Source organism: Balaenoptera acutorostrata, chromosome 9 (genome assembly GCF_949987535.1).
Source record: "Balaenoptera acutorostrata chromosome 9, mBalAcu1.1, whole genome shotgun sequence".
NCBI classification, from domain to species: Eukaryota; Metazoa; Chordata; class Mammalia; order Artiodactyla; family Balaenopteridae; genus Balaenoptera; species Balaenoptera acutorostrata.
In genome coordinates this window covers 62,420,465-62,442,970 of record NC_080072.1, presented here as the reverse complement: position 1 = coordinate 62,442,970, position 22,506 = coordinate 62,420,465, and the positions used below count along the sequence as shown (strand labels likewise).

At 41.8% G+C, this 22,506-nt stretch overlaps 1 protein-coding gene across 5 annotated transcripts in view; it reads left to right on the top strand.

Annotated features, from left to right (window-relative positions):
- Positions 1–22,506, top strand: part of RAB30 (RAB30, member RAS oncogene family) — an 80,688-nt gene that overhangs the window by 16,842 nt on the left and 41,340 nt on the right. Inside the window, exon 1 of one of the 5 annotated variants that reach the window (XM_057553119.1) lies at positions 8,202–8,224. The exons of the other annotated variants lie outside the window; for them this stretch is intronic. The gene's annotated coding sequence lies outside the window, so the exon portion shown is untranslated. Of the gene's footprint in view, positions 1–8,201; positions 8,225–22,506 lie in introns of those variants that run through there. 5 annotated transcript variants of the gene reach the window in all.

The following is a 22,506-nucleotide window of genomic DNA, read 5'->3' as shown; positions in this document are numbered from 1 at the left end:
CCATAGTTCGGGTGACAACGAAATGGACAGAGGATATGGGGTCAGGAAATTGGAGCTCAAGTCTTGGCTCAAACCACAAATCCTGGGGCTGTGAGCGCTTGACCTGTCTGAGCCTGTGTTTTTAGCTGTAAATGGAGAACTGACGACAATCCCAGCTTCTTACTGTCGTTGTGAGAGTCAGATTACTCAATGTATAGTGTAAAAGTGCTCTGTAACGAGCCCCTAGAAAGTATTATAGATGTCGGTGCTTGTTATAAAACAAACTTGGGCTCATTGAGAGACATTTCTGGAAACTGAGCAGGATGCATGCTCTGTCATCTCTGGCTCCCAGTTCAGGCAAAACTTTTCATTGCTCACGTAGGCATTCATGGCATTACTCTTCTGTTTATTTTTGTAATCTTTTCCTTTATAGTCTTATAAATGCTCCTTTAAGCTTTGGTGGTTCCTGAATATTTATTTTTGAAAACTCTGGTCAGGCTTGTATACTCATACCCAGAGCTCTGTGCCCCAGAGTAATTATCTGACTTCCTGGAGTTACATGTGGATCCATTTCCCAATAAATCTTGGGACAGCAGGGCTGACTATGTATGGTAAGTGATGTTTATCTCGCTTGCTAGGATTCTAGATGGGTGAGAACTCATGAGGGTATACCCTAAGGCAGGGTTATTACAACTTCATACATGTTTCTGTTAATAAAATGAGAGTGGAGAGAGTATCTTACTGTAAGTGGCTTATGAGTTCAGAGCTAGAAGCCCTTAGAAACTGAAAAGAATCTTTTGTGATTTGTCATCAGTTTGTTGGAATTATTACTCTGTTCTGAGAAATTTTCTAGGTGTTCCCTTGACACTTAGGGATTGTTGCTTACTTTTATCTTCTTGCCACTTCAAATGACTGCAGTTCATTTTTCTTGGCTGTGTTCTTCAGAATTCTTCAAGTTGTAAATGAAAGACACCCAACTCAAACTAGCTTGGGCAAAGAGGGAATTTACGGGAAGAATCCTGGCATGTTTCATGTAACCATAGGAATGTTGGGTGCAGCTGGAACCAGGAAATATTAGAGCAGGTAATTGCCTTAACAATCCCCCCATATTTCAGTGCTTAACACAAATGAAGTTTATTTCTCATTCATACAACAGTTCAACATAGTTTTTTTCTGGTTAGGCTACCTTCTATGTTTCAGGGACCCAGGCTCCTGCCATCTTGTGGCTCCCTTCTCTTTTAGGTATCTCAGAGTTCTCTCCTTTTAACCTGAAGATGGAGAAGAAGATTGAAGGATCTCATGGGCCAGGTCTGGAAGTGGCTTATATTAGTTCTGTCCTCATTCCATCAGTTATTACTCAGTACATGACCCCACCTAATGGTAAAGGAGGCTGAGAAATATGGCTAAGAAGAAAAAGAAATGGGTTTGGTGAGCATGTAGCTAGTTTGAGCCACACAGGCACTCAAATGATATCAAGACTCTGTCTCTTGCCTTTGCTTCTCTCCTACATGGCAGGGAGCATGGCCAGGGATTGCTCCTGAACGCTAAATCTCACTGTTGCTAACACCAGAGACAAACTGACCTACACTCTCATTGGTTTCAAGTAAAAAAAATCTCAGACTAATGATTGGCTCACTTTGGATCATGTGACCACCCCGGACCAATCAGTGGTAGGCAGAAGGACAGGATTATTTAGCATAGACTGGCCATTGGGCTGCTTTTAGAGAAAGGGCAGTCATTCTGAAAGAAATAGCCACTCTACTTGCCAGCCACTAAAAAGTCCCAAGCTCTCTTTTTGTTTCTACTCTTGTGGAAAATTCAGTGCAACTTCACACTCATCTTTCCAACCCTTCTTACCGCAGCCACATCAAATGATTGTATTTCACTGAATCTATGACACTATTATCTCTGAACGTGTAAGACTATTCTATGTACCGCTGAGAAAGGAAGAGAAGGTTCCAAATAAACTATGACACAATGCCAAGATGCCATCCATTGTAAAATGTATCCTAATTTCTAAGCTGTCAAAATGTAAGAAAACATGTTTTTAGAATTGATGAAAGATGATATTTATTACTCCACAACCAAGCTCTATACTTTCATGTCCTAGTACCACTGGTCTTTTATTTCTTCGGTACATCCATTCATTCAAAAAATATGTATAGGCCAGGTAACAACGAATAAGACAGATTCAGTTTCTGCTCTGTTAGTACCTACTGCATCTCCTGCTTTTCATCCTGGTGTTATGAAGTACCTGCTGGGTGCTAGGCAGTCTATTGGGCACTGAGGGCTCAAGAAAGAATATGGGGAACTTCTCTGGTGGTCCAGTGGTTAAGAATCCGCCTTCCAGTGCAGGGGACACGGGTTCGATCCCTGGTTGGGGCACTAAGATCCCACATCCTCTAAGCCCGCACACTCTAGAGCCCACGCGCCACAATTAGAGAGAAGCCCGTGCACCGCAACGAAAGGTACCCCATGCCGCAACTAAGATCTGAAGCAACCAAATAAATAAATAAATATTTTTTAAAAAAAGAATATGATGGGGTCCTTGTTCTCAAGGGACTTACAGCCTGGGGTAGTGGAAGCAGTGGGGTGTGGGGAGATGATCATACAAACAAACGAGTAAATAAAGGGTCACAGTTCCTGTTATTAACATTCTTACAGGGTCCAGTGGGCCCACAGAGTAGAAGAAATGGTCATTTCTGCTTTGAGGAGTGAGAATGGTTGTACCATGTTTACTAAGATGATTGTGCACTGTTAAAAGAATAAGCAGTAGTGTATTTTGAGTATTAATATGCAGTTTTCTCATGTATACTTGATAATATCTGAGTAGTCCAATGTGTCTTCCATCACCTATTTGAATCGCCTCACGCTTCCTATGAAACTTTACATTCAAAAGGCACGTGTGGGTCTCTTTTCTTTGTTCAAATGATAATGAATAGTCTGCAAAACCTTTTATAGAGACAGAGTGAGTAAATATCAGATTTATCTTATGGTGGAGGCAGTCAGTCTGCATTTCTGTACGTAAATTACCTAGACTCCTTCCAGGGATTTTTTTAAAAACCATGTGATGATTTTTTTTTTTGGCCCTAGCGGTTCTGGATCACATGCTCCAGCAGGGAGAAGAGCCAGGAACAAGTGCTCAGGGCTGTGCTGGGTCCCGCAGCAGGGGTTACAGTGATGGAATTTGGAGAAAATGTGGGTGAGGCTATTTGGCCCTGGGATCATTGCAGGGGGTGGGGGGTCTTAGAGCTCCGATAATGTAATCCAAGTGTTGGATTCTTTTTTTTTTAAATAAATTTATTTAATTTATTTATTTTGGCTGCGTTGGGTCTTTGTTGCTGCACACAGTCTTTCTCTGGTTGTGGTGAGCGGGGGCTACTCTTCGTTGCGGTACATGGGCTTCTCATTGCGGTGGCTTCTCCTGTTGTGGAGCACGGGCTCTAGGTGAGCGGGCTTCAGTAGCTGTGGCGCAGGGGCTTAGTTGCTCCGCGGCATGTGGGATCTTCCCGGACCAGGGATCGAACCATGTTCCCTGCATTGGCAGGCGGATGCTTAACCACTGCGCTACCAGGGAAGTCCCCAAGTGTTGGCTTCTTATCTTTCAAGCAAAGATGCCATCTGGGATTAAACCCTTTTTATTGGTTGAAAAAACCCATGAAAACAACAAGACTGAGAAGGAATGAGATTTTTTTAAATTTATTTTTTATTTTTTTGAAGCTCATGCAGAGGTCAGCAGAGGGTCAGTGTCTGTCTGTCTGTTCTGGCTATTGGAAAAAGCTTATCTAATGAGTCAGGAAGAGAATCCAAATAAACTATTCTTCTCTCCTCAGGTTTCTGTAAAGCCTGGAATTAAGGATTGAGATTTACAGGTTGTTGTTGTTTTAACCTTCCGGGCCAGTATATTTGGAGCATAGTGCCTGGGGGTGGGGATGGGCGTGAGATGTATGAATCCACCTCGTCATTGGGTGTGGGCGCCTTCAGACTTCCCTGGTCAGCTGGGAGAAGAGAGAGCTCCAAGTAGCTTCTTTTTTTTTTTTTTTTAAAGAAATTCACGTTCTTTTATTTATTTATTTATTTATTTATGACTGTGTTGAGTCTTCGTTTCTGTGCGAGGGCTTTCTCTAGTTGACTCTTCATCGCGGTGCGCGGGCCTCTCACTATCGCGGCCTCTCTTGTTGCGGAGCACAGGATCCAGATGCGCAGGCTCAGTAATTGTGGCTCACGGGCCCAGTTGCTCCGTGGCATGTGGGATCTTCCCAGACCAGGGCTCGAACCCGTGTCCCCTGCATTGGCAGGCAGATTCTCAACCACTGCGCCACCAGGGAAGCCCCTCCAAGTAGCTTCTTTAGCAGAGAATGTAGAGGGCAGGATCTCCAGAGCAACTTGGTTTTCCTAAGGGACAGTCTGACAAGGGAGGTTGGGGTTGTGTGTGTTGCACGTGGACTGGAGATGCTCAACTGAGGGGTTGTAGACAAGCACCCCCAGGTCCATTCAGGACTCCTTGGTAGCATCCAGAAAGAGGAAGAGTGAAGGTAAGGAAGGAAAAAAAAAAAAAAAGAAAAACCAGAAACCCCTTCTTTGAAACCAGCAAAAGGTATATGCCCAGGAGTGATTTATGGGTGTACAGAGAAGGAACATTAAAAGAATAATTGCTGGCTGTTTATTTTGGAAAAGTATGTGTAGTTGAGAGTGGAGGTAGGCCTTATTGTCTCTGTACTTTGCTCCAACTTCCATTAGTGATAATAGGATCATATATTCTAGACTCTCCTTGGCTGGCGGCCCTGACATAAATGTTTGAATTCCTTGTTTTGGTATTATGTATTCTTAACAAGAGAGGAAAAGAGAAACAGAATGTTGGGAGCTAAATCATCCTATATGCCTTATTTTGGATGGGATTTATTCTCTTGGGCCCATGGGCTGTTAAGATTATCTGTTTAGATGATCTGTGTTTCTGATAGCTACTTCTAGACAGCTTTACAATTTGCCCAAGGCGTCTGTTCAGGGGATGGCTAAGTGTATTTTTTATTTGGTGGAACAAGGTGAATCTTAATCCTGGTTATCTGAGCTCTGGGCCATTTTTGGTGCCGCTGTCATCCAAAGGGCCAGTAGAGCTGCTGCACGGTCCCCGTGTTTTATCATTTTATACACATTGACCCAGTGTACCCTCTTGGCGGGGGATTTAGTTCTTAGGGTTACTGCTGCAGAATCCATTTATTCAATTAGACAAATAACAATTGAGCTCCTGCTGTGCATACTGGTGCAGACTTGGGAATGCTCTGTGTGCAGAGCCAGAATGGGATTGATTAAGCAGAATCAGAATGCTAACATTTCTGGGTTTAAAGGGACTTTAGAGCTCACCTAATCCAGGGTCAGCAAGCTTTAAAGGGCCAGAAAGTAAATATGTTTCGTTTAGAGAACCGCATTGGCTTAGGGGGGTCTCTGATGCATATTATTCTTTATTTGCTTTCATAACCCTTTAAAAATGTAAAAATTACTCTAAACTGGGGGGACCATAGGCTGGATTTGGCGCAGGAGTCATAGTTTGCCAACCTCTGATCTAATCCATTTCCCTCATTTTATCAAAGAGGAAACTGAAATGATCCTCCCCCTGCATGCCTGTCCCCTACCCCTCCCACCCAGGGTCACACAGCTATTTCTTGACACTACTAGATTGGTGACCCTTTCGAAAGAATCCCCAGAGGTTCAGGCCCACACCTCAAAATGCCTAGTAACTTTGCAAATGTATAGTTTTGGTTTTGAGGGAAGTTTGAATTTTAGTTAATTAAGTCATTAGGCATCTGCCACATTCCAGGCACTGTGTTTGGGACTGAGCATGCGAAGTTAGCATGACAAAGTCCCAGCCCTCAATCAATTTAGTTGCTGGTGCAGGCAGATAAGATGGCAGTGTGGAGAGTAGCATATGGGGACAAGTTGTGGGTGCCACGGGAGCACAGGAAAGCTCTCTTCCCTCAGTATGTGGGATGCTTGTGTGGGTGAATGAATGAATCTATTCATTCAATGCTCCTCCCCCACTTGTATTTTGGAAGCCACTACCCAGCCTAAAGGAAGGGGACAGGGACCTGGCTTCCCCTGCACTTGCCTATTTTTCTCTCTGGGGACTGATATCTTGTGCACATCCTATATATGCATAGGTAGGTTATGAGATTAAAGGAACAAAAGTGAAAAACGACTCAGAGAAAGATGGTTTATTTGTTGTACCAGTTTATCTAAGCAGTGTTACTGAGACACATATGAAATCATATAAGATCAGTCATAGAGCCTTTTAATATTCTAGTGCTGGAAGGGATTTTAGAGGTCCCTTAGCTATACCCTTTCATTTAACAGATAAAGAGGGTGAGGCCCAGAGATGTTAAATTTCTTATTCTGGGTCACAGCTAATTAATAGAATCTCAGGGTTATAAAGGACCTAAAAAGATATCTAGTATAACCACTCAGATAATAATAAATAATAATAATCATAGCCAACATTTACTGAAAGTTTACTGACATGAATAGTAATATATATTATCTCACTTAATTCTGACAGTAACTCAGTGTAAGAGATATGATTACTGTCCCCACTTTACAGCTCAGGGAACTAAGCTAGAAGAGATTAAATAAATTTGCCCAAATTCACCCAGTCAAGTGGTAGAGCCAGGATTCAAGTCTAGGCTCAAGTGCTTAACCTGCTCAGAGCCCTTTACTCCAGCTTGTCTAAGTGTTTGGACTGTGCTTCTCCATTAGCTTATGAGCTCCTTGTGGGCAGGGGCCATGTCCCCTTCATCTCTGTTTCCCCATTCTGGGTTTGGCATGTAAAATTTCCTCAACAGATGTTTTCTCAATGACTGAATCAATGAGTCTATCAATCACCCCCTGCTTTAAGCAGTTAACACTTCCAGTAACAAGTGAATGGGGACTCTGGCTGAGCCAGACCCATGCCCAGGTCTGCTGATGTCTAGTCCTTCTACCAGACACATATGCTAATATGCAGATGTGGGCCAGGAAAGCCCATCATTCTGCAGCTGTCTTTACAGTGTCAGTGAACAATTTTGAGAATTAATGTGCACAGAATTCTCTTTGAACATCAAAGGTCCCTTGAAGACATGACAGCCTGGTTGTTTTCTCTATTCGGATGAAGTTTGTGGAGCCACTGGAAGATGCTGTCTGTATATGGTACCTTCTTCCTTTTGCACAACCATTTTAATTTAAAGTTCTAGTTTCAAACTATAGTCTGAGACATGCTGGGGTTTGTGGGTTAGAGAACTGAGGGATTCTGTAAGAAAAAGTGGGCATGGATTTGGCTTTGAGTCAAATAATGCCTAAAACAAATATTTTTGCTGCATTAAACTTTCAGTTTTGATGGATGAGAACAACAACTCATTAAAGGTGCAGTACCTTGAGACATTTTCTTTCCTTTCTTATATACATTGAATGTTTTTCTTACCTGACAATGGTAACGCGTGGGAACACTTGAATGGAGTTTTTTGAAGTCGAAGACATTTTAATAGATTTGTAGAGATTGTTCTAAAAAATTAATCCCTCTACCTAGATTCCTGTTTTTATGTAAAGAACAGTGTGGGCTTTGTTTGCTGTTCATTGTAAGCAGACGTCCTCTATATGGTACAGGAAAGCCGAGGTCCTTGGACTTCAGCTCAGAAAGCCATATCCTTTGAACCTAGGCCCCTGGGTTGGTTCATATAAGTCAATACACAGCATTAATAATTGCTGCATATCACTTGGGGGAAAATTCAAATTAAATAAAGGAGGCTTTCATCTGGTTGTGAAAAAACAGATTTCCACTCTATTGATAAGAATCTTGAGGGATTTTCAGGGGGAAGAGATGTAATACAAGATACTTTTCTCATTTGTAGGCATTTGAGAAATCCCTTAAAATAGAGAAACATGTGATATTTGTTTCTAACACAAACTAATTCAAAGACCTGCCCATGGTTTTAGGCAAAGCTTTTTTTCTTTTCATGCTTCAGCCAACTTGCCACAATTTTTTTCTGATTATATCAGGGAGAAAACCTCACTTAGGGATTGCTTGCTACTTTTAAACTGCAGTACCTCTGGTTTACTGCAGTTTCTATCTGTTCTGTCTCCCCTTTCAACAACAGTAGTCGCTGTCTGTTTAAAGGGATGGGAGGCGGAGGATGGCAAAAAAAGGATGAGAAGGATCTGTTCACTACATAGTGGTGTGCTGGGTTACCAGATAAATATTTAATGTCACCATGTTCTGGAGGTAGGTGGATAATTTTTCTAACTTTTTATTTTGAAAAATTTCAAATGAACAGATTAGTGCAAAGAACATTCAAAAACTCTTAGATTTACTAATTGTTAACATTTTGCCACATTTGCTTTCTATATGCAGATTTATGTTTTGGGGGGGCAGACATCGTCATACTTGGTCTCTAAATATTGTCAGTATTTATCACCTAAGTATAAGGACATCCTTCTGCGTAACCACAATACCATTATCATGCCCTAGAAACTTACATTGATTCCATAATATTGTCTAATATACAGTCTATATTTAAATCTCACTTTTGATCAGTTACCTTTCACTGCATAATAAATCCTGCCAAAACTTTGTGGCTTAAAAGAACCACTATTTATTTATTTATTTATTTTTATTAAAAAAATTTTTTTTTTCTTTTAATTAATTAATTAATTAATTATTTTATTTTTGGCTGCATTGGGTCTTCGTTTCTGTGTGAGGGCTTTTTCGACTTGCGGCGTGCGGGGGCCACTCTTCATCGCGGTGCGCGGGCCTCTCAGTGTCGCGGCCTCTCTTGTTGCAGAGCACAAGCTCCAGACGCGCAGGCTCAGCAGCTGTGGCCCACGGGCCTAGTTGCTCTACGGCATGTGGGATCCTCCCAGACCAGGGCTCGAACCCGTGTCCCCTGCATTGGCAGGCAGACTCTCAACCACTGCACCACCAGGGAAGCCCACAACCACTATTTATTAATGCTCATAATTCTGTGGGTCACCTGGGTGGTTCTTCTAATGTGGATCAGGCCCCTGACCTTGGCTGGGCCCCCTCAAGATCTGCAGTCTGTGCTGGATCCACTAGGGGCTGGCTGGTCTATGTCGCCTCAGTTTGGATGGCTGGTCTCTACTTGAGAGGGTCTCTCAGCCTCCAGCAGTACAGCCCAGACTTATCCACGGCACACAGGCAGATTCTGAGAGAGAGTGGAAGTATGCAAAGCCTTTTGAGGCTTAGGCTTGGAGCTGGCACAGCATACCTTCTGTTGCAGTCTTTTTGCCAAAGCAAAGCACAAGCTCCTTTTGAAGGGAGGTGCTGCAAAGTCATATTGCTCAAGGGCATGGATACAGGGGAATGAACAAGTGCAGGCATTTTTGCAAGCAATCTGTCACACCCCTATTGTCCAAATAATAGGAATAATATTGTTAATTTTATAATGCTGATAACAGTTAATTGTTTTTAATCCAAGAGCTAATCAAGGACTATGCATTAAATTTAGGTATGTATCTTTAGTCTTTCTCTCTCTCTGTCTCTCTCCGTAAGTCTCTCTTATTTTTTTTTTTTTATTTTTAAAATTTATTTATTTTTTGGCTGCGTTGGGTCTTTGTTGCTGCTCACGGGCTTTCTGTAGTTGCGGTGAGCGGGGGCTACTCTTCATTGTGGTGCGTGGGCTCTAGGCGCGTGGGCTTCAGTAATTGTGGCACGTGGGCTCAGTAGTTGTGGCTCGCGGGCTCTAGAGCACAGGCTCAGTAGTTGTGGCGCTCGGGCTTAGTTGCTCCGCGGCATGTGGGATCTTCCCAGATCAGGGCTTGAACCCGTGTGTCCTGCATTGGCAGGCGGATTCTTAACCATTGCGCCACCAGTGAAGTCCCCTTTAAGGCTCTTTTAATCTATGATTCTCTCTTCCCCTTTTTTGTGTTTTATGACACTGATATTTTTAAGATCCCAGGCCTGTTTTCTTAAGAATATCTCACAATTATTTCCCCATGATTATATTCAGGTTAGCCATTTTTGGCAAGAATTCTAAATAGCTGATGTTGTTTACTTCCCATTGTCTCACAAGGGGAGGCACGTAATGTTAGTTCACCCCGTTATTGGTGATACTCCGTGTAATCACTTGGCTAAGGTAGGGTCTGTAAGATTTTGCAATCCTAAAGGTGCCATTTCCTATAGATAGATTTGTATTAAATCTGAACATTGGGTGCTAAAGTTTTTTCAATCACATCAACATGTATTTATTAGATACCTACTGTGTATCTAGTCCTGAATTTAGTACTATGACAAATCTAAAAGAATGGTAAGGAATGTTGACTGTCAGAAGGAATATATAGTTTGAGTTTGAGTTACTCTTTTAAAAACGGAACAGAGTACAGGAGTGGTGATTCTAAGTTAATGATTGGTTTATAAAAACTTTATTGAAGTATAATGTACATACAGAAAAGTGCATGTATAAGCATATAGCTTGATGGAGTTTTCAAACTGAACATAACCAGAGTTACAGTACCCAGGTTAAGAAACAGAATATAAGCATATCTCAGTAAGTCTGATTTTTAACCATAGAGAACTTATATCAAAATGATGGTTATCTTCTTTAATACTAATTTCTGAGTATTAAGAAAATCAATATCATTTTGATACTGATTTCAAAATGGTGTTATCTAACTTGATCACTCTGTATTCATTCAGCTTGATTTGGAGTCTCTTTTACAATGTCCATACACCAGTTTCTCCTCCTTGATTACTGTCCCAGAGCAGAAGGTGACCTCTCCTTTCCCAAGGGTGGCCTTTCCCTATGCATTCTGTCCCTCCCCTCGTGACTTCCTTGGGTCTGGTCCTCTTTCTATTTCTTCCATCTCCTCCGTCTGTCTTTTGTCTTCAGTTTCTCCTTTTCTTTTGGCTCCTGCTCCTTAACCTTCTATACTTGTCAGTGGTCCTTCTGCTTCTCCCCATCAGGCTGCTGTTCTCTCCCTCTCCTTTTTATCCGCAAACTTCTTAAAAGACTGCCTCCTCTTCCTCTTTAACCCATTCATCCAAACGCCTTATGCGACTTGGTTTCTTTCCTCACCATTCCAGTGAAGTTCATCAGCAAACTCTGAGTTACTACGTTAGCCTTTGTTCTCTTAGATTGCTGCTTCCTTTGGAAGTCTTACTCATCTTTTCTTTGAGACTCTCTCTTTCCTCAGCTTCCATTTATTGTGTGCTCTTGGTCATCTGCCTACTGCTCTGAGTGTCCCTCTAACAGTTTTGACTTAAGAACAACAGTAATTCCAGCTTCTTTTGGTCTGTATGAGAATGACATTTCTTAGAACCTTTTTTCGTGGACTATGGGTCATAGTTATCTGCAGTTTGGAGATTGTGGTTCTAAAGGCAAATTCTCAATTAAATCGATGTAAATTCTCTATAACCTTAGTTTCTTGATGCTGTGCCTGGTAGGAAATCAATAAATGTTTGTTGGAATCATTTATTCATTCAATTATTCATTTATATGTTCACAAATATTTACTAAATAGATTGAATTGTTTGTGAAATTTAACAGTAAGTTACTTTTTTTCAAATTATTGAAATATGGCTTCTTTGTCTTTTTCTTTCAACCTTTATTGAAGTTTGTTTATTTGCTTGTTTTTTTCCTAATTTGAATAAATCCTAGCTATATGACTCTTGGATAAGTTATTTAAGCTCTAGAGTCTGTTTTCTAATTTTTAATACAGGGATAATAAGTGCCTACCTTCTGGGTTGTTGTAAGGATTAGATGGAAAAAATGCACTGAGAACACATAGCATATGCCTAGCATGTAGTAATAGCTCAATAAATATTGGTTATCATTATTATTCTCACTATAATGTGTCAGATGCTGGACTTGGGTCCACACAACAAACATCCTAAATTAGGTATTGTTTTTCTCATTGTTCAAAGAGAGAAACTGAAACTTAGAGGATTTAAATATGTTGCCAGATGTCACAGAATTAATAAATTGCAGATCTAGGATATCTGATTCCATAGCTTGTACCTTTTGCTTATACAAAAAGCCTTATATCATCTTATATGACACTTAGAAGTAAACTAGGAGTCACTTTACAGTGAATGAAATAAGTTAATATTGTTCTCATTTACCTTCTAGAGGGTAGGAGAGCTCTGCCCTGTTGGGCAAACTCCAGTCCTGAAGGTCAGATTAATAACATTTTATCGTAAAACCATAGAATTCTAGGGTTTAGAAGGATTTTAGGTTTCGAAGGATTTGCCCACCCAATTATTGAATATTCTAACCATCTAGCCAAGGGGTCATCTGGTTTATTCTTTAACTCTTCCAGTGACAGGGAACTCATCATCACCCCAGGGCACCTCATTCCACTTCCCACAGCTCTGACCACGAGACAGCCCTTCCTTATATATAACTGAATTCTGTTCCTAAATCTCCCTTCCATCCGTTAGTCCCGGTGTGGCAGTGATGGATGGCCCATGAAGTAAGTGGAACCCCTGTTTCCTAAGGCATTTATTCTCCATTTTCACCCCCAACACCTTTTCTTCACCGTTAAGTAGCTTCAAGCCTTTAATTCACAGCTTTCCCTGAACAAACACCTGGGTCTACTTTTTTTTTTTCTTCTTGATGTGATAAGAATAAAAAGCATGCTATCTCATGAGCATTTTGCTTTTTCTCTAGTCTTTCTCATAATACATGGTACTGCCATCTACCCAGCTGTTCAACCTAGAAACCCAGGAGTTTGTTTCCTTCCCCATTCACATACAGTTCATCATCGAGTCTGTTCAGACCTATCTCCAAATATAAAACCCACCTCTACTGCCATCATCCTGGTCCAAGCCACCGTCATCTCTCCCCTGACTCCTAACTCTTGCCCCCTCCCTGCGCTCTGTCCTCCACACAGCAGCCAGAATCATCTCTTTAAAGCACAGATCATATCGTGTCACTGCTTTAATTAAAACTCTTCTTTGATTTCCTATGGACCTCCCGACAAAATCCAAACTCTCTTCTGTGGTCAGCAAGGCCCTGCCTTATCTCAAATGTTCTTTCTTCCCTGTTGGTCACTCAGCCTTGGTCCCTGGTGTCCTTTAGGTTCTTCAGACATCCCAAGCCTTCTTCTGCAGGCGGTACTTGCCCTTCTAACATATTCCTTCTGCCCGCACTCTTCTTCTAGTTTTGCAAATGCCTGGCTCCTTCTCATCTTTCAGATCTCAGCTAAAATGCCACTTCTTCAGAGCGGCCTGCCCTGATCACCCAGTTGAGGTCCTAATCTCATCATCTGCACCTCTCTTTCAGATCGCCTTGTCTTATCACCTTATGAGAATGTTAAGTTCTTCGGTAACTGGACCTACATTACACGTTAGCAGTCAGATCTTCTACAAGTGGCACAATAGCTTCCCAGAGAAGGTGCTCAATAGATATCTGAGGAATAAATGCATGGCCTCATGATTGAATGTTGGAGTCCTATTAAAAACGCATTTGAATCTGAGCTTTGCCACTTTCTATGTGACTTTTGGCAAATTATGTTACCTCTCTGGCCTTCAGGTGCCTCATCTGTACAATAGCCGTCTTATCTACCTCACAGCATGTTACGAAGTTTAATTAAGATAGCGGCTGTGAAGGTACCTGCCACAGCACCTGGCAGTATTAAGGGTTCAGTCCTCCTCCAAGCCTGGTGCTTAATTCTAAACATGCGGAGAAGAGTTCTATCAAGTCTCAGCCTGATTAATGGAACTGTTTGTATGGTGTGCCTGTGTGTGCGTGACCCGTAGCCTGGGTGTAAGATGCCTGTGACTCCCCTCAGGTAACACTTGCCTGCCTGGGACGACAGTTCCAACCCTGCATATCGGCTGTGGTACAGAGTGTTGGTCAGTCAGATAACTCAGAGGTGCCAAGCCCAGGGCCTTCACTGGGCTGCTGAACACAGACCCCCAAAAAACTCAATGAGCAAACATGACCTTGTGTGGCCCATCTCTTGCCAGGATGGATTGGGATGCTCTGTCTAGACAGTAGACTCCCTTGGGAAATCACAGTTGCTCTAAGAGAAGGCACATGGTCTCCTGTTAGGAATACGAAATAGGCCTGTGAACTATTGATGGGAGAGGGAGGGGATTGCTGTGAGGTGTGTGGGCTTATGGAGCAGAGCCTGCAGAAAGGAGCTGTCCGCTTCTACATGCACAGGTATCACAGGCTACACCGTCACCGTGGTGGCCTTCTCCTTCTTACCTGCAGTGTCAACAGAGCCCATGGGAAACAACCCTGTCAGCCTTCCCAGAGCCACGATTCTGTGGATTGCTTGGAGGAATTGAAAGGTAACCCCAGAATGTGAATTACCTGCTGAGAAGCTGGCAGAAGTCTCTATGCAACTTGCTTGCTTGGCATCATGGCCTCTGTGGTTCCCATCTGTAGGCTGTAGGGTGAATGGTGTCACATGGGGGTGGGCTCTAGAATTAGATAGACATGGGTTCAAATCCTGGTGGTGTCATGACCTTGGCCAAGTTACTTAGCATCTAGCCTTAGTTTCCTCATCGAAAATGGGGATAATAATGACCCCTATCTTGTCTGGTTGCTGTGAGGAGTAGATGATATATTGTGTACAGAAATCTTAGCTTACTTCCAGGCACATAATTTTTTTTATTAAACAGGACAGGTCAGGATTTTGAGTTTATTTATGATGAGCCTCACCCCTATTGAACTTTGAGTCTTGGTTCCCCACTTGCCAGCTGTGTGCCTTGGACAAGCTATCTAACTTCTCTGAGTCAGGGTCTTTATCTGTTCGATGCAGTTTATAATTCCCACCTCAGAGTCAAGGTGGAATGAGACCAGAGCGCCTGACACATAGTAAGTGATCAAAATATTCATTTCCTCCCTTTTGGTTCTTGAGTATCTGAAATACGGTCCCTTTAAGCTTGTTAAGATTCCTCACTAGCCGCGTATGCAGCTGTGTTCAGACAGCTTTGGCAGAAGGAAAGAGGCCCTTTTTTTTTTTTTTTTTTTTTTTTAATGACTGTTTCATAATCTGTTGGCTCAGACCTACTGCTGCCACACCCTGTGCTTCTCAGGGTCCCTTGGTCCCGTTGCAATTAGCGTGTGCCTTGCCTCTCACCTAAATGACCCTGGAAGGTGGCTGCTATGGAAAGCATTGCTGAATACAAAATGGATCTTCCTCCCTGCTCTTTGGGGAGAAGCTGGCTCAGGGATTCCTAGCAGCAGGGGGAGGGGCTGGTGGGCCTGGACTGCAGCTGGACTTAGTGGCCAGGAGTTTTCTGGTTTTCATTAAAATTCTCTGGCTGTCTTTTGGGATTGCTCCATAGTCACTGGCTATGACTCTGCAATAGAGCCAGTTGTGCTGTTCTCTCAGCTACACACACCCATCAAATCACAGTGGCCCTGAGGATGAGAGAAAATTGAAGGTGGGGAACAGCCTGGCTAAGGGGTCTTGCTCAGCAGTCTTTGTGATAAGGGACCCCCATCTACAACTGCAGAACTCGAGTTTTGCAGATTCTTAAGTACCGATGTGGAGATAGACAAAGCTGAGCTGGGAATTGGTAGCAGAGAGAATCCTCTTAGACCTTACTCCTAATGACAGACTTGCTCTTGAGAGCAGATAAAGGTTTCTTGGCAGCTGTCAGAGGATCCCCAAATGTTTAATGAATGAAATCAGTCTGGTCGAATCATTTTTCTAAGGTGCCGATACCCTCATATATCCCAAGGGATTGGGGTTGGATGTCACTTCTCTGAGGGTGACAGACGACATTAGAGTAAAGAAGATTCTGTTTTTAAATGTTAATTTGTGGTAGCTGAAGAAATCTCACTTGAGATTGAAACTTGAATCTGAAAATCTAGGTTCAAAATCATGACTTTGCTATTGACTTGCTCTGTGACCCTGGGCAAGTGACTTCCCTGGGTCTCAGCTTCCCAGTGGGGTTGTAAGGATTAAATGAGATAGACTCTGTTAAACTCTTGGCATATCATATGTTCACAGTAGATGGTAGATGTTGAGATAAATTGGGCTAGACTTGACCTGTCACTCCAGCTCACCAAGATATATCCCAATTCTGTCATCTAAAACATTTGTTCCGTATCCCTCTCAGCTTTGTGTCTTTTAAGAATTTGAGGCAAATGTGTTCCCTAGGGCAAGCTGAATCTCCTTTCACTGGAAAAATACATCAAAAAAATATGATGTTTCCCCATGAGAAGCTTACAACGTTGGATATTTCATCTTCAGGTAACTTAGTAGAAAAAAAAAGAATTTTTCCTATCCTTCTTGATGGATAGGTTGTGAGAAAGCCATTTTAATTGATCTTGGGTATACACGTCCTTGATGAGCCTCCCAAGAGAGCATCACCAAGGCTCCCATTTGCCTTCAGAGTTAACTCCATTTCCAGTCTTTTCTCCTTTCACTCTTCAAATCCTATGTTCTAGCCACAGTGGACTGCTCACAAAAAAGTAATTCATATGAAAACTATCACACATACCAAAGAATGCTTTAAATATATATTTACAAGTAAAGAACAATAAGGTGAAAATTGTATATCCACCATCTAATTTATCAAATTGAACATTACTGATTCCTTAGAAACTGCTTGTGTACCCTCTATCCCAAAAGCACACCTCCCCCCGCTTTTTTTTTTTTTTTAACTTATTGCCTCACTTTTTTTTTTTTTTTTAACTTTTGGGTTTATTTATTTATTTATTTATTTATTTATTTATTTATTTATTTTATGGCTGCGCTGGGTCTTTGTATCTGTGCGAGGGCCTTCTCCAGCCGCGGCAAGTGGGGGCCACTCTTCATCGCGGTGCGCGGGCCTCTCATTATCGCGGCCTCTCCTGTTGCGGAGCACAGGCTCCAGACCCGCAGGCTCAGTAATTGTGGCTCACGGGCCCAGCCGCTCCGCGGCACGCGGGATCCTCCCAGACCAGGGCTCGAACCCGTGTTCCCCGCATTGGCAGGCAGACTCTCAACCACTGCGCCACCAGGGAAGCCCCCACCACCACCTCCCCCGCTTTTTTTTTTTTCTCATCAGAGGCAATGGTTATCCTGACTCTTGTGTTGAGCATTCCCTTACTTTTCTTTATGGTTTAACCACCCATGTTTGTATTACTAAACTATACATTGTTTAGTTTTTTTAAAACAAAGGATCAAGTGCAAATCTAACAAACCCATTGAAAAAGGGCAACATTGCCACTATTAGATCTAAAAATAAACCGAACGGACTCAGGTTCCTAGTCTGGCGGTAGCTTCCCTGGGGGTTACAAAAGATCCTGATGGGGAAGTCAGAGGGCAAGGCTGTGAGTGAATCCTTGGAAATACAGGGCTCACCACTCCTGGGGCAGCTGGCGGGGCTCAGTGTGGGCCAGACACTGGACATCCGGTAGGATATGGGCACGGAGAATGGACTGCTATGTCTTTTCTACTTCTGCTTTCTTTGTGGCCTACCTCCAGCTCTCAGCAAGTAGGCCAAAGCAGGCCATCTCTTCTGTGGGATGAAGTGAATGCCCTCAGCTAATCCAGATGGACAGCATGGAGGGGATGAGCAGATGCTTCATTAGCACATGGTCAAGGTCAATAGTGCCAGAAAGAGTCTGGACCAAGTTTACCTGTCATTCTTGTCAGATTAAAAAGAGAGTATGCAGTACCACCTATGGAATATTCTTACCTAAAAGTTGACCCCTAAATCAATCAAGCCTCTAGAGCTAACTTTTTTTTCAAATTTACTAATTTATTTTAAAATAACAATAACAAATTGAATCATATGGTGACGTAAATAAAAACTCTGTTTGCCAAAACAAAAAGAAATTAGCAAGAATGCCTTGTTTACATTTCTGCAAATTTCTTTTTTTCTTCCAGTTTTATTGAGATGTAACTGACATACAGCACCGTATAAGTTTAATATATACAGCATACTGATTTGATTTACACATCCCATGAAGTGATTATCATAAGTTTCGTGAACATCCATCATCTCGTATAGATACAACACTAAAGAAATAGAAAAGGAATTTTTTGGACTTCCCTGGCAGTCCAGTGGTTAAGACTCCGTGCTTTCCCTGCAGGGGATGCGGGTTTGATCCCTGGTCAGGGAACTGAGATCCTGCATGCCGCATGGCGTGGCCAAAAAAAAAAAAAAGAATTTTTTTTTTCTTGTGATGAGAACTCTTAGAATTTACTCTTTTATGGTGTTAACTTTGATTTATTAGAAAGAGAGGGCAAAGGATGACAAATTAAATTACACTCTAAGGAAGCAAACAGATGAATTCAGAGTGTTAGACAACTGACTTGGCTTCTGCAACAAGTCAACAGCATGAAAAAAATAATAATGTGACTTAAGAATCTGAAAAAAATAATAATGTGACTTAAGAATCGTAGCCATATGTAACGCATGAACCTTATTTTGATTCAGTTAGTCTGTGTATTAGTTTGCTACAACTGTCATAATAAAATATCACAGACTGGGTAGCTTAAACAACAGAAATTTATTTTCTCAGTGTTCTGGCAGCTGGGTGCCCAAGATCAAGGTGCTGGCAGGGTTAGTTTCCTCTGAGCCCTCTCTCCTTGGCTGGCAGATGGCCACCCTCTTCCTGCCTCTTCACATGGTCATCCCTCTGCACACAGGTGGCCCTGGTGTCTCTCTGTATTTTCTAATCTCCTTTCTTCTTCTTTTTTTAAAATTTATTTTATTGAGGTATAGTTGTTTTACAATGTTGTTAATTTCTGCTCTATAGCTAAGTGAGTCAGTTATACATATATATGTACTTTTTCATATTCTTTTCCATTGATCTCCTTTCTTCTTATAAGGACATCAGTCAGGTTAGATTAGGGCCCACCCTAAAGGCCTTATTTTAACTTAGTTACCTTTTTAAAACCCCTATCTCCAATTATAGTCACATTCTGAAGTATACCAGCACATAGGGATTCAACATATACATTTTTTGGGGGGGAGGGCGGATACAGTTCAGCCCACAACAGCCTAAGTATAAAAAGGTATTTTTGAGATGGTGGGGAAATTTTGTTATGGACTGATAACAAGGAATTATCATTAATTTTTCTAGGCACGATAATAGTAATGTGGTGTTAGAAAATGGTAATGTAGAGATGGATTCTGAAGTATGCAGAGGTGAAATGCTATGATGTGGAATTTGTTTTAAAATATTTAAACAAAGAAAAAAAATAGAAAAAAAGAGGGTAGATTAATTAATAGGCCAAAACGTTCATAATTGTTGAATCTGGGTGATGGGTATCAGGGGCTTACTTTTGAGTATGTCTGAAAATTTTATAATCATATATTTTAAGTACTTAGGTCAACAATAGCAAAGAGGGTTTAATGGCAGTGGGGTTGTTGGTGATGACTGTCTTCAACGTGTCTGCCCTTTGAGTTGTACTTCTCCAGTCTGGTTGACTTCTTTATGTGGTCCTCTTGGGGTCCTCTGTTGCCTGTCTCAACTAGATCCACTGTTTCTTTTATACAGCTTGGTGAAGGACCTCCTACACAAGCTTCTTAAGAAAAGGTTCATGGAATGTGAATTTCTGAGATCTTATATACCTGAAAATGTCTTTGTTCTATTCTCATACTTGATCGATAGTTTGACTGGGTTCTTAGATTTCATTCTAAGTTGGAAATCATTTTTCTTCAGAATTTTAAAGGCATTGCTCATTGTCTTCTTGTTTTTATTGATGCTGTTGAGAATTACTATCTTGTTACAATTTTTCTTTTTTCTGTTTTCTCTTTCTTGGAAAGTTCTCCTACTCAGATATTGGGCCCCCTGTACTGGTCCTCTAGAATATTCCTAACTTCTCTCTCCTGTTTTCCATGTCTTTATCTTTTGATTTTACTCTCAAGGAGATTTCCTCAGTTTCATCTTTCAATCCTTTTGTTGAATTTTTAAAATTTCTGCTATTAAGTTGTCAATTTCTAAAAGTTTTTTTTTGTTGTTGTTCTCTTAGTGTGTCTTTTTTTTTTTTTTTTTAGTGTGTCTTTTTTATAGTGTCCTATTTTTGTTTCATGGGTACAGTTTTATTTCATTTTTGTGAGAATATTAATGGTATTCCCTGCCCCAAACCCCACTCCTCTCCACATAGTAGCTGTTTCCTTCAAGTTGCTTTTATGTGTTTGCTGTGGTCTGTATCTTCATTAGAGGCTTCCCCAATATGTCCCTCTGAATGTGATCCTTGGTTGTGTTGCTTCTAATTAAGGGCAGGGCAGTTGGATAAAAAAAGCTGTTGAGACCTTGACATTTTGGTAAGTGAAAGAAGCCACTCACAAAATACCACGTAGTGTATGATTTCATTTATACGAAATGTCCAGAATAGGCAAATCCATAGAGACAGAAAATAGATTAGTAGTTGCCTGAGGCTGGAGAGTGGGATGACTGCTAATGGTTATAGGGTTTTCTTTGCGGTGATGAAAATTTCTAAAATCGATTGTGGTGATGGTTGTACAACTCTGAATATACTAAACACCGCTGAATTGTACACTTTAAAAAACTGAATTGAGTATGTAAGTTACATGTTAATAAAGCTTAATATTATAGCTTAATAAACCACCCCAGTGGTGATGGTTATACAACTGTGAATATACTAAACACCATTAAATTGTACACTTTTTAAAAGGGTGAATTGTGAGTTATATCTTAATAAAACTCTCAAAAAAAAAAGCTTTCAGTGGTGTGATGAATTGGGAGATTGGGATTGACATATATACACTAATATGTATAAAATGGATAACTAATAAGAACCTGCTGTATTAAAAAAAAAAGCTTTCAAGAAACTGAACGTAGGATGGAGATCATTATCTCTGGGCCTCCCTGTAGCTTGATCTGGGTGGGCTGTTTGCTGGGAGCCCCTAGGACAGTATCTTCAGGTTTTCCCTTGGTTCTGTTCACCTGGGAGGACTCTTCCATCCTCCTAGCAGAGTGTGGTCCACTTGACAACGTTCTGGCAGTCAAGAGGAGAGGGCATATGAAAACCTGTTACATTTCACCTTCAGTAGACACAGCGCCCTGTCTTTTTCTGTTCACCTTCAACTGTGCTGGGTATTCCTGGGCCAGAGACACTCTTACTTTTTATTATGGGAAATTTCAAAGATTTACAAAAGTTGAGAGGATAGTGCAATAATCCCCTATGTTCCTATTACCCAGGTTCACAAATGATCGCTTCATGAACATTTTCCTTTCATCTGTATCCCCCATCCCCTTCCTCAGATTATTTTAAAGCACATACTAGACGTTTCTGTTTTATGCTTTCTAGAGACTAAGCCTCCAGAATTTTGTCAGTTGGTGGGGGTGGGAGGTGGAGGTGGTGTTTAGGGCTCTAACTTCTTTTCAGGCAGCTTTATTTTTTTAATTTATTTTTATTTATTTATTTATGGCTGTGTTGGGTCTTCGTTTCTGTGCGAGGGCTTTCTCTAGTTGTGGCAAGTGGGGGCCACTCTTCATTGCGGTGCGCGGGCCTCTCACTATCGCGGCCTCTACTTCTTGCGGAGCACAGGCTCCAGACGCGCAGGCTCAGTAGTTGTGGCTCACGGACCTAGTTGCTCCGCGGCATGTGGGATCTTCCCAGACCAGGGCTCGAACCCGTGTCCCCTGCATTAGCAGGCAGATTCTCAACCACTGCGCCACCAGGGAAGCCCCAGGCAGCTTTAACTGTGGTCTCTATTTTAGCATCCTATACGCCTGCTCTAGGGATATGTGGTACCGCCAGTCCTGGGCCTGGTAAAGATTCTGTGGTTGAAATCAGCCAAATTCTCAGCTTTCCTTGCATCTGGTTTAGGATTCAGATTTCTTGAGTCTGCTAAGTCTGTTAACTACTTATCTACTTATTCATCTGTTTCCCAGGCTTCCCAAATTTGACACCATCATCTTCTCTCCTGTCTCCCTGGCCTGAACGGTTTTGTTATTAAGAAAAAAAGCAGAGGTCGGTGAAATTAGATGCATCTGTTCAGTGTGCCCCCTTCTCAGGAAGATTGGCTGCTTTTTTTTTTTCTTCTTCTCAGTTTTGCTATGTCCATCCCTGTTCTACTCAAACCTAGAACCCTCTTTTATTTATGTACAGATGATTGCTTTATTTGCCTGGAAAACTCCTTTCCGATCTTCTGAGAGCTAAGAGGAATGTCCTTGTTTTTTTTTTTTTTTTTTTAATAGGGAGCATTTTCTTTTTTCAAATTTTATTTATTTATTTTATTTATGGCTGTGTTGGGTCTTCGTTTCTGTGCGAGGGCTTTCTCCAGCCGCGGCAAGTGGGGGCCACTCTTCATCGTGATGCGCGGGCCTCTCACTATCGCGGCCTCTCTTGTTGCAGAGCACAGGCTCCAGACGCGCAGGCTCAGTAATTGTGGCTCACGGGCCCAGCCGCTCTGCGGCATGTGGCATCTTCCCAGACCAGGACTCGAACCCGTGTGCCCTGCATTGGCAGGCAGATTCTCAACCACTGCGCCACCAGGGAAGCCCGAATGTCCTTGTTTTAACATGCCTCTCTTCTGACCTTATGCCCAGGCAAAGTTAAGGAGTCCCTGCATTTATGCTTTGCTGGCATTTTGTCCTCACCTCTGATTCTAGCACTGTT